Source organism: Callospermophilus lateralis, chromosome 12, assembly GCF_048772815.1.
Source record: "Callospermophilus lateralis isolate mCalLat2 chromosome 12, mCalLat2.hap1, whole genome shotgun sequence".
NCBI lineage: Eukaryota > Metazoa > Chordata > Mammalia > Rodentia > Sciuridae > Callospermophilus > Callospermophilus lateralis.
Genome location: NC_135316.1, coordinates 12,854,993 through 12,870,040, shown reverse-complemented (window position 1 = coordinate 12,870,040; position 15,048 = coordinate 12,854,993).

Genomic DNA, 15,048 nt, shown 5'->3' with positions numbered 1-15,048 from the left:
TCTTTCTTTAGACCCATCAGGTGCTGAGAATCAAAGCCACAGCCTCACACAGGGCCAAGAGGCTGATTCAGACACATCCCATTCCAAAGCAATTAAGCAAAGAGCCCAAGGTGATGCCCATTCATTTTCATTTGAAACCTGTTTTCTTCAGGCTTCAAAAAGGTGTGGCCTGAGTCAAAGAACTTCCTGACATTCAGGGCAACAGACAAATAAGTAAGCAAAAGACCCAAAGCAGTGTTTCTCCATTGAGACTCTCCTGGTCCCAATGATATCTGAGTTTTATGACATGCTCTCATTCCCTTCAGCTATCCAGTACATAGCCATGTCACAGAATTTGGAGGTGGTTCATATGGTGGACATAAAATCATAAGCCTATTCTGAAGAGTGGTCATAATTCTCTGAAGAAAACAGGAACTTAGGAAGATAGTAGGTGTTGCACATCCATAAGGCAAGCCACAGTCCATTCATAAATTAGGCAGGATGAATGCTGAGAAGCTTTCTACTAGACATGACACATTCATCGATGCATTCTCTTTTCTAATGTCTACGACCACAGACACAGTGGGTTACTCAGACATAGAAACACTTGCCTTGTCAAAGGACTCAGTAGACACAGTCCATTCCAAACCAAACAAACTGCCTTTCCTACCTATTCTCAGAACATGAGACAAAACCACAAACTCACACCCACAACCACAAAGGCACCTCCTTCCTCCAAGTAGGTATGTGACTATCTGGAGAGTCCTCTGACCCGTGGACCATTTTATGTTCCCCCAAAACGGCCTGTCCTGTCTCAGATCTGGTCTCTTTGGCTAACTCTGTGAAATTGTCCAGGACCAGCAGTGAGACACTACCTGCTTTCTCAGGAAAGGCCCCTCTTCAGAGCTCACCTGGCATTTGGCCAGACTCACATCAGTATTTACCAAGAAAGATGGACTCTGTCCTCGGTAAATCTAAACAAGTGAGCCCACTGGGACTGGAACTGGGCCTGCCTCTGGGTGCCTGGCTTCCTGAATTCCAAGTTTAGAGTGTTCCTTCACCAAGGAAATTAGGTGAGGTCACTTCTTTCTGGAACTGATTGAATTTGCTGCCTTTGCAACCACTTTGGCCTAACAGTTGCTTCCAAGGGTCTCATGAGATGGAGGCTGCCCCTATTTCCTGTTACAATTTCACAAGATAGAAAGTTATATCAACCATAGGCACCTGGGAACAGCTCTCTACACAGGCCTGGTTTGGTCCATCTCTCTACATTAAGAAGATAGAGGCTGATTCAGACACATCCCTTCGTCATGACCAGGTTGTTTGCAATTGAAGATGACTTTTTCTCTCTCAGGTACTTCATAGTTCCCTATATCTTCTCCAGGGAGCATAACTGCATGAACCTTTGAGCTTCTCAGCAGGTGAAAGTCTCCCTACATTTTTGTATTGTAAGACCAACTCAGTCCTGCTCTTTTGTAAAGATAGATTGAGGGAACAGTATATGGTTAGGTTAATAACAGGTTCGATTTGTGTTAGGAATCATTCTGCTGGATGAATAAGAATATTGGGATCCTGTGGTATTTATAAGAATATAGAGGTGAAATATAAGTATGACAACGGAATTCTAGATAAGATTTGAAGCCCAGAAGTGCACTGGGCACTGAAGTGGGAAACTTAGTTTGAACAATGTTCTGCACAGATATCTCAGATAAATCATTATACAATGGCAGAGGACCATGTACCTTGGTTGATTGAATGTGTAAGAAAACATCCAGTCAAAAAGGGATAGTCGGTAGGATTAGGAAGATAATGTAGTTTTAGATAGAAGAGTGAGAATAGGATTTGGACCAAAAGTACTTTAGCAATAGAGTTTTGGTTAGAGAGTGAATGTAAATGTCAGCACATGTGAAGAGTTGGTCTCAGTGATGAACTGGAAAAAATATGTAGGAAAGCATTTATCAATAGAAACATTAGGAAATCAGGCAAAGTATAAAGTGAGTGATAGGATTAGACATTTTCAACAGGTTGAGATTTAATATATAATCTTAGGAAGAAACAAATATGTAGTCACCGACAGGATAGACATTTGAGAGCATTAGTCAACCTGGACATGGATGTTTTTAGTAATCCATGCTCACTTCCTATTTAGGATTTGGTACAATCATAAGTGTGACATTTGCGTTTTGTGTCCAGAATATTACACTGAAAAAATGTATATGTAGATCAGGTGACATGAGTATTTCTTCCACCATTTCTGGAAGCAATATTTTGAAGACATATAAATTAGTATTGGGGGTACAAATAGGTGCACCCTGTGTCTCTGAATATAGAGAAAATGTATGAATAGACAATAGTGTGAATAAAGAATATAATTGGTTTCAACTTTAAAAAATGGATTGAAGTGATATCTGAAAATATAAAGAAAATTTTATATTGATATACATACATTCATTCAAACCAATTATACATCTATTTGTAATATTAGGGATATGGTTTATCATAAAGCGTGTGAGTTTTGCTTCAAAATTGATTATGGAAATCGAAAATAATGTGTTTGGATAGAAGTCACATGAAAAGACCAGTCAAGACACCTGGAGGAATACATGTGTTCTGAAGCAGGAATTGATTGAAAGTGAAACAAATGTCCATAAATTTGTGAATTTGTGGATGAAATATATATCCTATGATGTCCATAATACGAATAAATATTAATGTACCAGGGTTTAATAAAAATGAATGTCAAAATGCACAGCTTGTCATATCGGAATCGAGGTGCATTGATTTTAAACTTGGTCAGTTATTGTAGAAATATTAGTTATATCTGTTTTTCAGGTGGATGAATATTTCTGAGAATAATCTTGTGAAAAGTTGATTATAAATCCAAGTCCATGAACATGAATGAATTTAGCGAGTGTAAATAAGACACATATATTTCATATTTTCAAAAATCTGGAGAGTGTGTGTGTGTGTATATATATATATATATATATATATATATATATATATATATATATATATATTTACACAAAACACACACAGACATTAAAAAGTAGCAATATATATGCCAATCAAAATTCATCTATAAATATATATCATCCAAAGATGCAAAAATATTTATTTTACTGAACATGAGTTTATGTATAATGTTTTTCTACTAGGAAGCTACCCTATAGGTGGAATTTTCAGTTCCAACAAGGATTTGGAGGAATGATCTCTTCTCACAATTTGTATCTACCAAGTCAGCCAACTCACAAAAATGTACATGTGATACCAGGTAGGATTCTATAAATGCATATAAAAATACATGTGATGAATAGGCTACAGAGAAAGGGAGACAGGAATTCATATATTTGTTAATTTTAAAAACACATGGATAACTATTTCAATTGAAAATTGACTAGATTTATAACACCTACCATTTATCATGCAAAAGGCAAGTCCAACTATACAACATGCCTCTTCTGAACTGCTTGTATTTCTATTCTGTTTGCATTACTTTTCTCCATCATATTAGGATTAGTAGTCAGAGTCTAGTAGGGTATGTGAATATTTCTGAGAATAATCTTGTGAAAAGATGATTATAAATCCACATTCATGAATATGAAAAATTTAGGAAGTGTAAAATAATACACATATATTTCATATTTTGAAAAATCTGGAGAGTGTGTATATATATATATATATATATATATATATATATATATATATACACACACACACACACACACAAACATTCACAGACATTAAAAAGTAGCACTATATGCCAATTTAAAATCACCATGAAATATATATCATCCACAGATCCAAATAAATTCATTTTACTGAACATCGATTTATGTATAATGTTGTTCAACTAGGAGGCTCACCTACAGGTTGAATTTTCAGTTCCAACAGCGTTTAGGAGGAGTGATCCCTTGTCACAATTTGTATCTGCCAATTCAGCCACCACACAAGAATGTACGTGTGGTAACAGGTAGGATTCTAAATGTGCATATAAAAATACAGGTGCTGAATAGGCTTCAGAGTAAGGGAGACAGGAATTCACATATTTCTTAACTTTTAAAATACATGGAGATCTATTTCAAAAAAAAATTGACAAGATTTAAAACTCCTACCCTATATAATTCAAAAGGCAAGCCCAACTATACACCATGCCTCCTCTGAACTGCTTGTAGTTCTATTCTTTTGCGGGTATTTTTCTCCAACATATTAGGATTAGTAGTCAGAGTCTAGTAGGGTATGTGTTAATGTCAGGCATTCAGTATTTTGAATGGAAAATAGGAAAAAAAATCCAATGTGTATGCAAATATGTGCTTCAGAAATATCTTCCCACTCTCATCCAGAACAATCCCTTGACATTACCTTCGCCCCAAGTAAGACACAATTAGAGGAAAAGAGATAGAAAATATGTGAATACATATCTGAAATAGAATTTGATCAGGAGTTCACAACCATGGAGGTGGTAGAGGAGTTTTCAAAAGTAAGGGACAGGGTAAGCACTCCACAATCACGGAGCTCTGCTGGCCTAAAGACTTCTTGAGAAACTGCCTCTGAGTTTGGGCACTTGAAATATAAGTTGTTTTCAGGAGCTTTTGCTTCCTTCTAGTGAGACGATCAAAGCTGGGTCAGCATCTATGTGACCTGGAGGACATAAATTGTAATATTCCAATGAACATGAGGGAGCAGTGCTGAATTCTCTCTTTGTAGGTATACTATGGCCACTTGGGGCTAAGTGTGTCCCCGCGTGGACTGTATATTCATTTGTTCCTCTCCCACTCTTCATTGTGTTTCTTGCTGCTGCACTGTGACTTTGGTATTTGCTTCACGAAATACATGGAGTTCAACTGGGACACAGTGGTCTAAGTGTCTGCCCGTGTGGACTGTGAAGCCATTTAGTAATCCTCCACTTTTCCTGGTGTTTCTTGCTGCTGCACTGGGAGTTTTGTATTTGGTTCATGAAATACAAGGAGTTCAACTGGGACACAGTGCTGGAGGGAGTTCTATCACGTGTGGTGGGTCACACATGAGCATTCATGAAACCGGTCTCTGTACCACATAGCTTGCTCCCTTGACCATAGCAACCTGATTCTGTAAATTTCCCTAAAACCTCTCCATATAACAAGATGTGTTTACTTATAATGGTCTTCTGGCTGCACCATGTCCGTCTCATGACATTTGGAATCCAAAGGCAGATCCACATGGCCCCATCACAGATGTTTTATCACACACCTGCCCACCGCTGCTCTAGGCCCTCTACTCATCAGGCTCCAAATTACTGGCATCTCGGTTCTACACCATTTTCATTAAACCAAATCAATCAAGGAACTGTCTGGTACACTCATGATCAGAAATAGGACATCCAAAGGTTCTGTATGCCACCTGTTCATGGGAATTTCAAAAATTTAAACTATTTATCTAGCCATTTATCAAGGATGAAGTTGGAGGCACAGTGGATTTCAATTCATGCAGGAACCATTAAATGGTGAGTATGATCATTTCAATGAAAACTCTGGAGAACTCTCACAGGCAAGTCTTCCCAAAGAGTGTCCAAAAGGTCACCTGAAGCCAGGCTCATTGAGGTCTACAATTGAGATCCATGAGTGTTTTGATCTCAACTATGGCTGCCACAATAAGTCTTTCACAATAAAATCTTGTGGTATCCTGACTGAGATTCCCAGTGCTCTGTGGAAAGCTACCCTGGGCCTACATCTCAGGTTCCAAGGGCGACTCTCATGCATGGCCTCCTCAAATCCCAACACAACTCATGGCAATACTTCACTAAGCTCAGTTCCAGGACACAGTGTCTAAAAGGAGTCACACCAGAGTCCAGGCCCAGGAGGACCCAGTAATCTCTTCCAGCCGCCACACAAATGACCACAATTTAAATCAAAACACTTCCACATGGGCCTCATCTTCTTCTACATAGACACGCATCATAACCTCTGGCTGGAATTTTCCATGAGGGCTGCAGCCCAAGACAGTGTCCAAAATAAGCTCCATTGCCCCTCATTTGCCAAAAGTCAGGGTGGCCTAAACACCCTTCCTTTGAACCAGGAGTGATCAAATAAGCCTGCCTTTAATACTGCTCTGCTTCTCCAATTTGAGGCCTAATGACTGTCAGGTCTCTTTGATTGTTCTATTCATCCTTTCTACCTGTCCTGAGCTCTGGGGTCTATTAGCACAATGTAACTTCCAAAAGAACAATAGGTTAACAAAAGGCCCAAAACAGGGTTTCTCCACTGAGGCTTTTCTGGTCACACTGATATCTGAGTTTTCTGAGATGCTCCCATTCCCTTCAGCTATGCAGAACATAGCCATGTCACAGAGTTTGGAGGTGGTACATATCTTGGACACAAAACCATGAGCCTATTCTGGAGAGAGTAGCCAAAATTCAGGAAGAAAACAGGAACTTAGTAAGATAGTAGGCGTTGCCCATCGATAAGGCAACCTGCAGTCCATTACTAAAATGGACAGGATGAATGCTGGGAAGCTTTCTACTAGACAGGACACATCCATTGATGCATTCTCTTTTCTAATGTCTACAACCATGGACACAGTGGGAGACACAGACACAGAAACACTTGACTTGTCAAACTTCTTTCTAGAAATAGTCCACTCCAAACCAAACACACCGCCTTTCCTACCTATTCTGAGAACATGAGACAAAACCACAAACTCACACACACACTCAAAAAGACACCTCCTTCCCCTAAGTAAGTCTGTGACTATCCAGAGTGTCCTTTGACTGGTGGGACATTTTATGTTCCCCCGAAAAGGCCTGTCTTGTCTTAGATCTGGTCTCCTTGTCAAACACTGTGAAGTTGTCAGGAGCCTGTTCTGACCACTACATACTTTCTCAGGGAAGGCCCGTCTTCAGAACTCTCCTCGCATTTGGCCATCCTCACATCAGTAGGTACCAAAAAAGACAGACTCTGTCCTTGGTAAATCAAAACATGTGAGCCCACTGGTACTGAGACTGGGACTGGCTCTGTGTACCTGGCTTCCTGGATCCCAAATTCAGAGAGTTCCATCACCAAGGAAGTGAGGTAGGTCACTTATTTCAAGAATTTAATGAGTTCACTGCCTTGGCAACCACTTTGTTCTAACAGTTGCTTCCAAGGGTCCCATGAGATGGAGGCTACCCTACTTCCTCTGACTCTTTCAGTAGTTAGAATTGTATATCAACCATATGGAACCAGGAACAGCTCTCCACATAGTCCTGGTTTGGTCCATATTCTCTCCATTAAGAATAGAGAGGCTGATTCAGACACAACCCTTCATCCTGACAAGGTTGTTTGCCATGGAAGATGACTTTTGCTCTCTCAGGTCCTACATAGCTGCCTAATACTTCTCCAGGGATCATTTCTGCTTGCACCATTGAGTTTCTAAGCAGGTGGAAGGTCCCCTACATTCCTGTATTGTAAGACAAACTCTGTCCCTGCTCTTCTGTAAAGGTAGATTGAGGAAACAGTGTATGGTTAGGGTTAATAACAGGTTCGATTTTGGTGAGGAGTCATTCTGTTGGATGAATAATGGTATTGGGAACCTGCGATATTTACAAGAAAATATAGGTAAAATATAAGTTTGGAAACAGAAATCTAGGTATGATTTGAAGCCCAGAAGGACATTGGGACCTTCATTGGGATACTTAGCTTTGAATTATGTTCTGCACAGATGTCTCAGATAAATCGATATACAATTTTATAGGACCTTGTACCTTGGATGATTGAATGTCAAAGAGAACATCCAGGCTAAAAGAGATAGTTGGTAGTATTAGGAAGACAGTTGGTAAGTTTCAAAAGAAGAGTGAGTATAGGATTTGGACCAAAAATTCTTTAGCAATAGGGTTTCAGGTAGAGAGTGAATATGAATGTCAGAACGTGTGAAGAATCAGTCACAATGATGAACTGGGGAAAATATGTAGGAAAGCAGATATCCATAGAGACATTAGGAAATCATGCTAAGTGTAAAGTGAGTGATTGGATTAGACATTTTCAATATGATTGAGTTTGAATATATAATCTTAGGAAAAAACAAATATGTAGTCCCCAACAAGATTGACAAGTGGGAGCATTAGGCAACCTGGACATGGATGTTTTTAGTAATCCATGTTCATTTTCCATTTACACTTTGATACAATCATAAGTGTGATGTTTGCATTTTCTGACCAGAATATTACTGTGATAAAATGTATATGTGGATCAGGTAACATGAGTATTTCTTCCACCATTTCTTGGAGCCATATTTTGAAGATGTATAAATTAGTATTGTGGGTAAAAATAGATGTACCCTGTGTCTATGAATATAGAGATGATGCATGAATAGACCGTAGTGTGAATAAATAATATTACTTGTTCCAACTTTAAATAATGGATTAAATTCATATCTAAAAATATTAAGGAAATCTTATATTGATATACATACATTCATTTCAACCAGTAATACATCTAATGGTAATATTAGGGTTGTGGTTTATCCTGATGTGTGTGTGAGTTTTGCTTCAAACTGATTATAGAAATCAAATATAATATTTTTGGAAAGAAGTCTCATGAAAAGACCAGTCAAGAAACATGGAGGAATACTTGTGTTCTGAAGCAGAAAAGTGATTGACATTGAAACAAATGTCTAAAAATTTGTGAACTTGTGGATAAAATATATATCCTATGATGTGCATAAACTGCAGAAATAGTAATGTACCAGTGTTGAATAAAAATGAACGTCAAATTATATATCATGTCCCATAGGAGTCTACTTGCATTGATATTAAACTGGGTCAGTTACTCTAGAAATATTAGGATCTGTGTGCAGCTTTCACTGAAGTCAGTTTTCAATACTAGGAAACAAATATATATTTCAAGTTGATGAATAATTCTGAGAATAATCTTGTGAAAAATCGATTATAAATCTAAATACATCAACATGAATAAATTTAGGGAGTGTATATAAGACACACATATTTCATATTTTGAAAAATCTGGAGAGTATATATATATATATATATATATATATATATATATACACACGAAACATACGCACAAACTATAAAAAGTAGCAATACATATGCTAATCGAAATTCATCATTAAATATATATAATTCACATATGAAAAAATAATTATTTTACTGAACATGGATTTTTGTATAATGTTTTTCTATTAGGAAGCTCACCCATTGGTTGAATTTTAAGTTTCAACAGTGTTTAGGAGGAGGGATCTCTTCTCACAATTTGTATCTTCCAAGTCAGACAACACACAAAAATTAACCTGTGATACCAGGTAGGATTCTATATGTGCATATAAATATACATGTGCTGAATAGTCTATAGAGAAAGGGAGACAGGAATTCACATATTAGTTAATTTTAAAAACACATGGAGAATTATTTTAACCAAAAATTGACTAGATTTATAACACCTACCCTTTATCAGTTAAAAGGCAAGTCCAAATATACACCATGCCTCCACTGAACTGCATGTATTTCTATTTTGTTTTGGTTATTTTTCCTCCATCATATTAGGATTAGTAGTCAGAGTCTAGTAGGGTATGGGTTAGTGTCATGGTTTCAGTATTTTGATTGGAAAATAAGAAAATGAATTCAATGTGTATGCAAATATGTGCCACACAAAAATATTCCCACTCTCATCCAGAACAATGAATTGACATTACCTTCACCCCAAATAAGACACAATTAGAGAAGAAGAGTTAGAAAATCTGTGAATACATATATGGAATGGAACATAATCAGGAGTTCACAACCTTGGAGGTGGTAGAGGAGTTTCCAAAAGTTAGGGTCAGAGTAAACACTCCACAAACATGGAGCTCTGCTGCCTAAAAACTTCTTGAGAAACTGTCTCTGAGTTCAGGCACTTGAAATATATGTTGTTGTCAGGAGCTTTAGCTTCATTTGTAGTGAGACCATCAAAGATGGGTCTGCATCTATGTGACCTGGAGAACATGATTTCTTTTTTTTAATGAACATAAGGGAGCAGTGCTGAATTCTCTCTTTGTAGGTAAACTGTGGCCACTCGGGGCTAAGTGTCTCCCCATGTGTACTGTGAAGCCATTTGGTCATCCTCCACTTTTTGTGGTTTTTCTTGCTGCTGCACTGGGAGTATGGTATTTACTTCACAAAATACAATGAGTTCAACTGGGACAAAATGCTAGAGGGTGTTCTGTCACGTGTGGTGGGTCAGGTTCTCCAGGCGAATGCATCAACAAGTCTTCTATCCAACATAGCTTGTCCCCTTGACCATAGCAACCTGTTTTTTAAAATTGACGTTAAACCTCTCCATATAACGAGATGCCTTTACATATAAGGGTCTGATGGCTACACTATTTCAGTCACAAGCCATTTGGAAGCCAATGGAAGATCCACATGACCCCACCACAGATGTTTTATGACACATCTGCACACCACTACTCTAGGCCCACTACTCAGCAGGCTCCAACTTACTGGCATCTCTGTTCTACACCATTTTCATAAAACCAAGTCAATTAAGCCACTGTCTGGTACACTCATGATCAGAAACAGGACATCCAAAGATTCTCCAGTGCCACCTGGTCATAGGAATTTCAAATATATCATGGTATTTATCTGGGATTAGGAAGATAGACGGTAGGATTAAAAAGAAGGGTGAGTAAAGGATTTGGACATTAAGTTCTGCTTCTCCAATTTGAGGCGTATTGTCATGCATGGGCGACTCTCATGCCTGGCCTCCAAAAATCCCAACACAATTCATAGCAATACATCTCTAAGGTCATTTCCAAAACTCCGTTTCTAAGGGGAATCACACCAGAGGTCAAGCCCAGGTGGACCCATTCATCTCTTCCAACCGCCACACAAGTGACCACAATTAAAATCAAAACACTCCCACATGGCCCTCATTTTCTTCCATGTAGACACTCATCATAACCTCTTGCTAGAGGTTTCCATGAGGGACACAGTCCAAGACAGTGTTCAAAATAAGCTCCCTTCCCCCTCATTTGCCTAAAGTCAGGGTGGCCTGGGCACAATTCCTGTGAACCAGGAGTGATCAAATAGGCCTGCCATTAATGCTGCTCTGCTTCTCGAATTTGAGGCCTAGTTACTGTGGGGTTTAGATACTTTATGAGAATTGGAGTCATGAGAAAACCCAAGAATCTCTGGGCTTCCCTCTGCAGGGCTTTGAAGAACCCATTTGAGTGAGTCTAGGACTTGAACCAAAAGTTCTTTAGCAATACGGTTTTGGTGAGAGAGTAAATGTAAATGTCAGCACATTTGAAGGGTCATTCCCAATGAAGAACTGGAGAAAAGGTATTTGAAAGCAGATATCAATGGAGACATTAGGAAATCAGGCAAAGTACAAAGTGAGTGGTAGGATAAGACATTATTAACAGGGTTGAGTTTGAATATATAATCTTAGGAAGAAACAGATATGTAGTCACCAATAGGAATAATATTTGAGAGCATTTGGGAACCAGGACATGGATGTTGTTAGTAATACATGCTCACATTCAATTTAGGCTTTGGTACAGTCATAAGTGTGACCCTTGCATTTTGTGTCAGGAATATTACTGTGATGAAATGTATATGTATATCAGGTGACTAGAGTATTTTTTCCACCATTTCTGAAAGCAATATTTTAAAGACTTATAAATTAGTATTGGGGATACAAATACATAGACCCTGGGTCTATGAATATAGAGATGATGCCTTAATAGACCATACTGTGAATAAATAATATAACAGGTTCCACTTTTAATATTGGATTGAATTGATATCTGAAAATACATAAGAAATTTAATGTTGATATACAATCATTCATTCCAAACAGTTATACATCTAATGGTAATAATAGAGTTATGGTTTATCATGATGGGTGTGTGAGTTTGCCCCAAAAGTGATTATGGAAATCGAAAACAATGTGTTCGGAAAGAAGTCTCATGAAAAAACCAGTCAAGAAAGCTGGAGGAATACATGTGTTCTGAAGCAGAAAGTTATTGAAAGTGAAACAAATGCCTATAAATTTGCTAAATTGTGGAAGAAATATATATCGTATGATGTGCATAAAATGAAGAAAACTAATATACCAGTGTTGAATAAAAATTAACATCAAAATAGACATCATGGAACATAGGAATCTACTTGCACTGATGTTAAACTGGGTAAGTTACTGTAGAAATATAAGTATTTGTATATACCATTCACTGAATTTAGTTTTCAGTACTAGGAAACAGATATGTAGTTCAGGTGGATGAATATTTCTGAGAATAATCATGTGAAAAGTTGATTAGAAATCCAAATATATGAACATTAATGAATTTAGGAGTGTATAATAAGACACATATATTTAACATTTTGAAAAATCTGGAGAATATATATATATATATATATATATATATATATATATATATATATATATTAATTTATTAATTTCTCTCTTTGGGTTATATATATATATATATAACCAAAAGAGAGAAATTAAAAAGTAGCAATATATATGCCAATCAAAATTCATTGTGAAATTTATATGGTCCACATATCCAAAAATATTTATTTTACTGAACATGGATTTATATATAATGTTGTTCAACTAGGAAGCTCCCCCATAGGTTGAATTTTCTGTTCCACAATTTGTATCTGTCAAGTTAGCCACCTCACAAGTATGTACGTGTGATACCAGGTAGGATTCAATATGTGCATATAAGAATACATGTGCTGAATAGGCTACAGAGAAAGGGAGACAGGAATTCACATATTTGTTAACTTTAATAACACACGGAGAACTACTTCAATTAAAAATTGACTAGATTTATAACTCCAAACCTATATATTGCAAAAGGCAAGCCCAACTATACACCACCCCTCCTCTGAACTGCTTGTATTTCTATTCTGTTTGAGTTATTTTTCTCCAACACATTAGGATTAGTAGTCAGAGTCTAGTAGGCTATGGGTTAGTGTCAGGGAATCAGTATTTCGAATGGAAAATTGGAAAATGAACACAATGTGTATGCAAATATGTGCTACACAAAAATCTTCCCAATCTCTTCCAGAAAAATTTATTGTAATTAACTCCGCCCCAAGTAATACACAATTAGAGAAGAAAAGTTAGAAAATCTGTGAATACATATCTGGAATGGAATATGCTCAGGAGTTCACAACCTTGGAGGTGTTAGAGGAGTTTCCCAAAGAAAGGGACACGGTAAACATTCCACAAATGTGGAGCTCTGGTGCCCTAAAGACTTCTTGGGAAACTGCCTATGTGGTTGGGCACTTGAAATATATATTGTTGTCAGGAGCTTTTGCTTTCTTTCTAGTGAGACCATCAAAGCTGGGTCTGCATCTATGTGACCTGGCGGACATGAATTCTTATTTTCCAATGTACATGAGGCAGCAGTGCTGAATTCTCTCTTTGTAGGTAAACTGTGGCCATTGTGGGCTAAGTGTCTCCCTGTGGGGACTGTGAAGCCATTTGGTCATCCTCCAATTTTCATGGTGTTTCTTGCTGCTGCACTGGGACTTTGGTATTTGCTTCATGATATACAAGGAGTTCAAATGGGACACAGTGCTGGAGGGAGTTCTGTCTTGTGCAGTGGGTCAGGGTTCTCAGGAGAATGCACCAAGCAGGCTTATATCCCTCATAGCTTGCCCCCTTGTCCATAGCAACCTGGTTCTGAACATTGCCCTGAAAACTCTCCATATAACAATATGCCTTTTCTTAGAACATTCTGCTGGCTGCACCATGTCAGTCACAAGCCATTTGGAAGCTAATGGCAGATTGACATGGCCCCACACAGATGTTTTATCATACACCTTCACACCTCTGCTCTAGGCCCACCACTCAGTAGGCTCCAACTTACTGGTATCTCTGTTCTACACCATTTTTATGAATCCCAGTCAATCAAGGCACTGCCTGATACATTCATGAATGACGTAGGACATCCAAAGGTTCCCAGTGCGACCAGGTAATGGGAAATTCAAAACTTTCATGGTATTTATCTAGGCATTTTTCAAGGATAAAGTTGGAGGCACTGTGGGTTTTAATTCATTCGGAAACCATTAAATGGTGAGGATGCTCATTTCAATGAACGCTACAGAGAACTCTCACAGGCAAGGCTTTCCAAAGAGTGGCCAAAAGGTCACATGAAGCCAGGCTCATTGAGGTCTACAATGTGCGGTCCATGTTTGTTTTGATTCTCAACTATGGCTGACATGCCTTTAAGAATAAAATCATGTGATATCCTGGCTGAGATTCCCAGTGCTCTGTGGAAAGGCACCCTGGGCCAATATCTCTGTTTCCATGGGCGACTCTCATGCGTGTCCTCCTAAAATCCCAACACAAGTCATGGCAATATTTCTCTGAGGTCAGTTTCAGAACTCACTCTCTAAGGGGAATCACACCAGTGTTCAAGCCCAGGTGGACCCAGTCACCTCTTCCAACTGCCACACAAATGAAAACAATTGAAACCAAAAAAATCCCACATGGCCCTCATTTTCTTCCATATAGACACTGAACATAACCTCTTGCTAGAGGTTTCCATGAGGAGCACAGTACAAGACAGTATCCAAAATAAGCTCCCTTGCCCTTCATTTGCCTAAAGTTTGAGTGGCCTGGACACCCTTCCTGTGAAACAGGAGTGTTCCAATAGGCCTGCATTTAATACTGCTCCACTTCTTCAATTTGAGGCCTACTGACTGTGGGTTTTAGATTATTTATGTGTATTGGAGTCATGATAAAACCCAAGCACCAATGGGCTAGCCTCTGCAGGGCTTTAAAGAACTCATTAGAACCAAAGGATCCTTATTCTCACTTGATGGAGGTCAGGAACCTTACAGAGAAAGACAAGAGAATTCACCCACAATGACTGCTCTTTTGGCCATTTTGGTGTTGGATGCATACATGGGATCTTTCTTTACATCCATCAGGTGCTGACAATCTAAGCCACAGCCTCACACTGGGCCAAGAGCCTGATTCAGACACATCCCTTTAGAAAGCAATTAAGCAAAGAGACACAGGTGATGCCCATTCATTTCCATTTGAAAACGGTTTTCTTCAGGCTTCACAAATGGGTTGGCCTGAGGCAAAGTCCTTC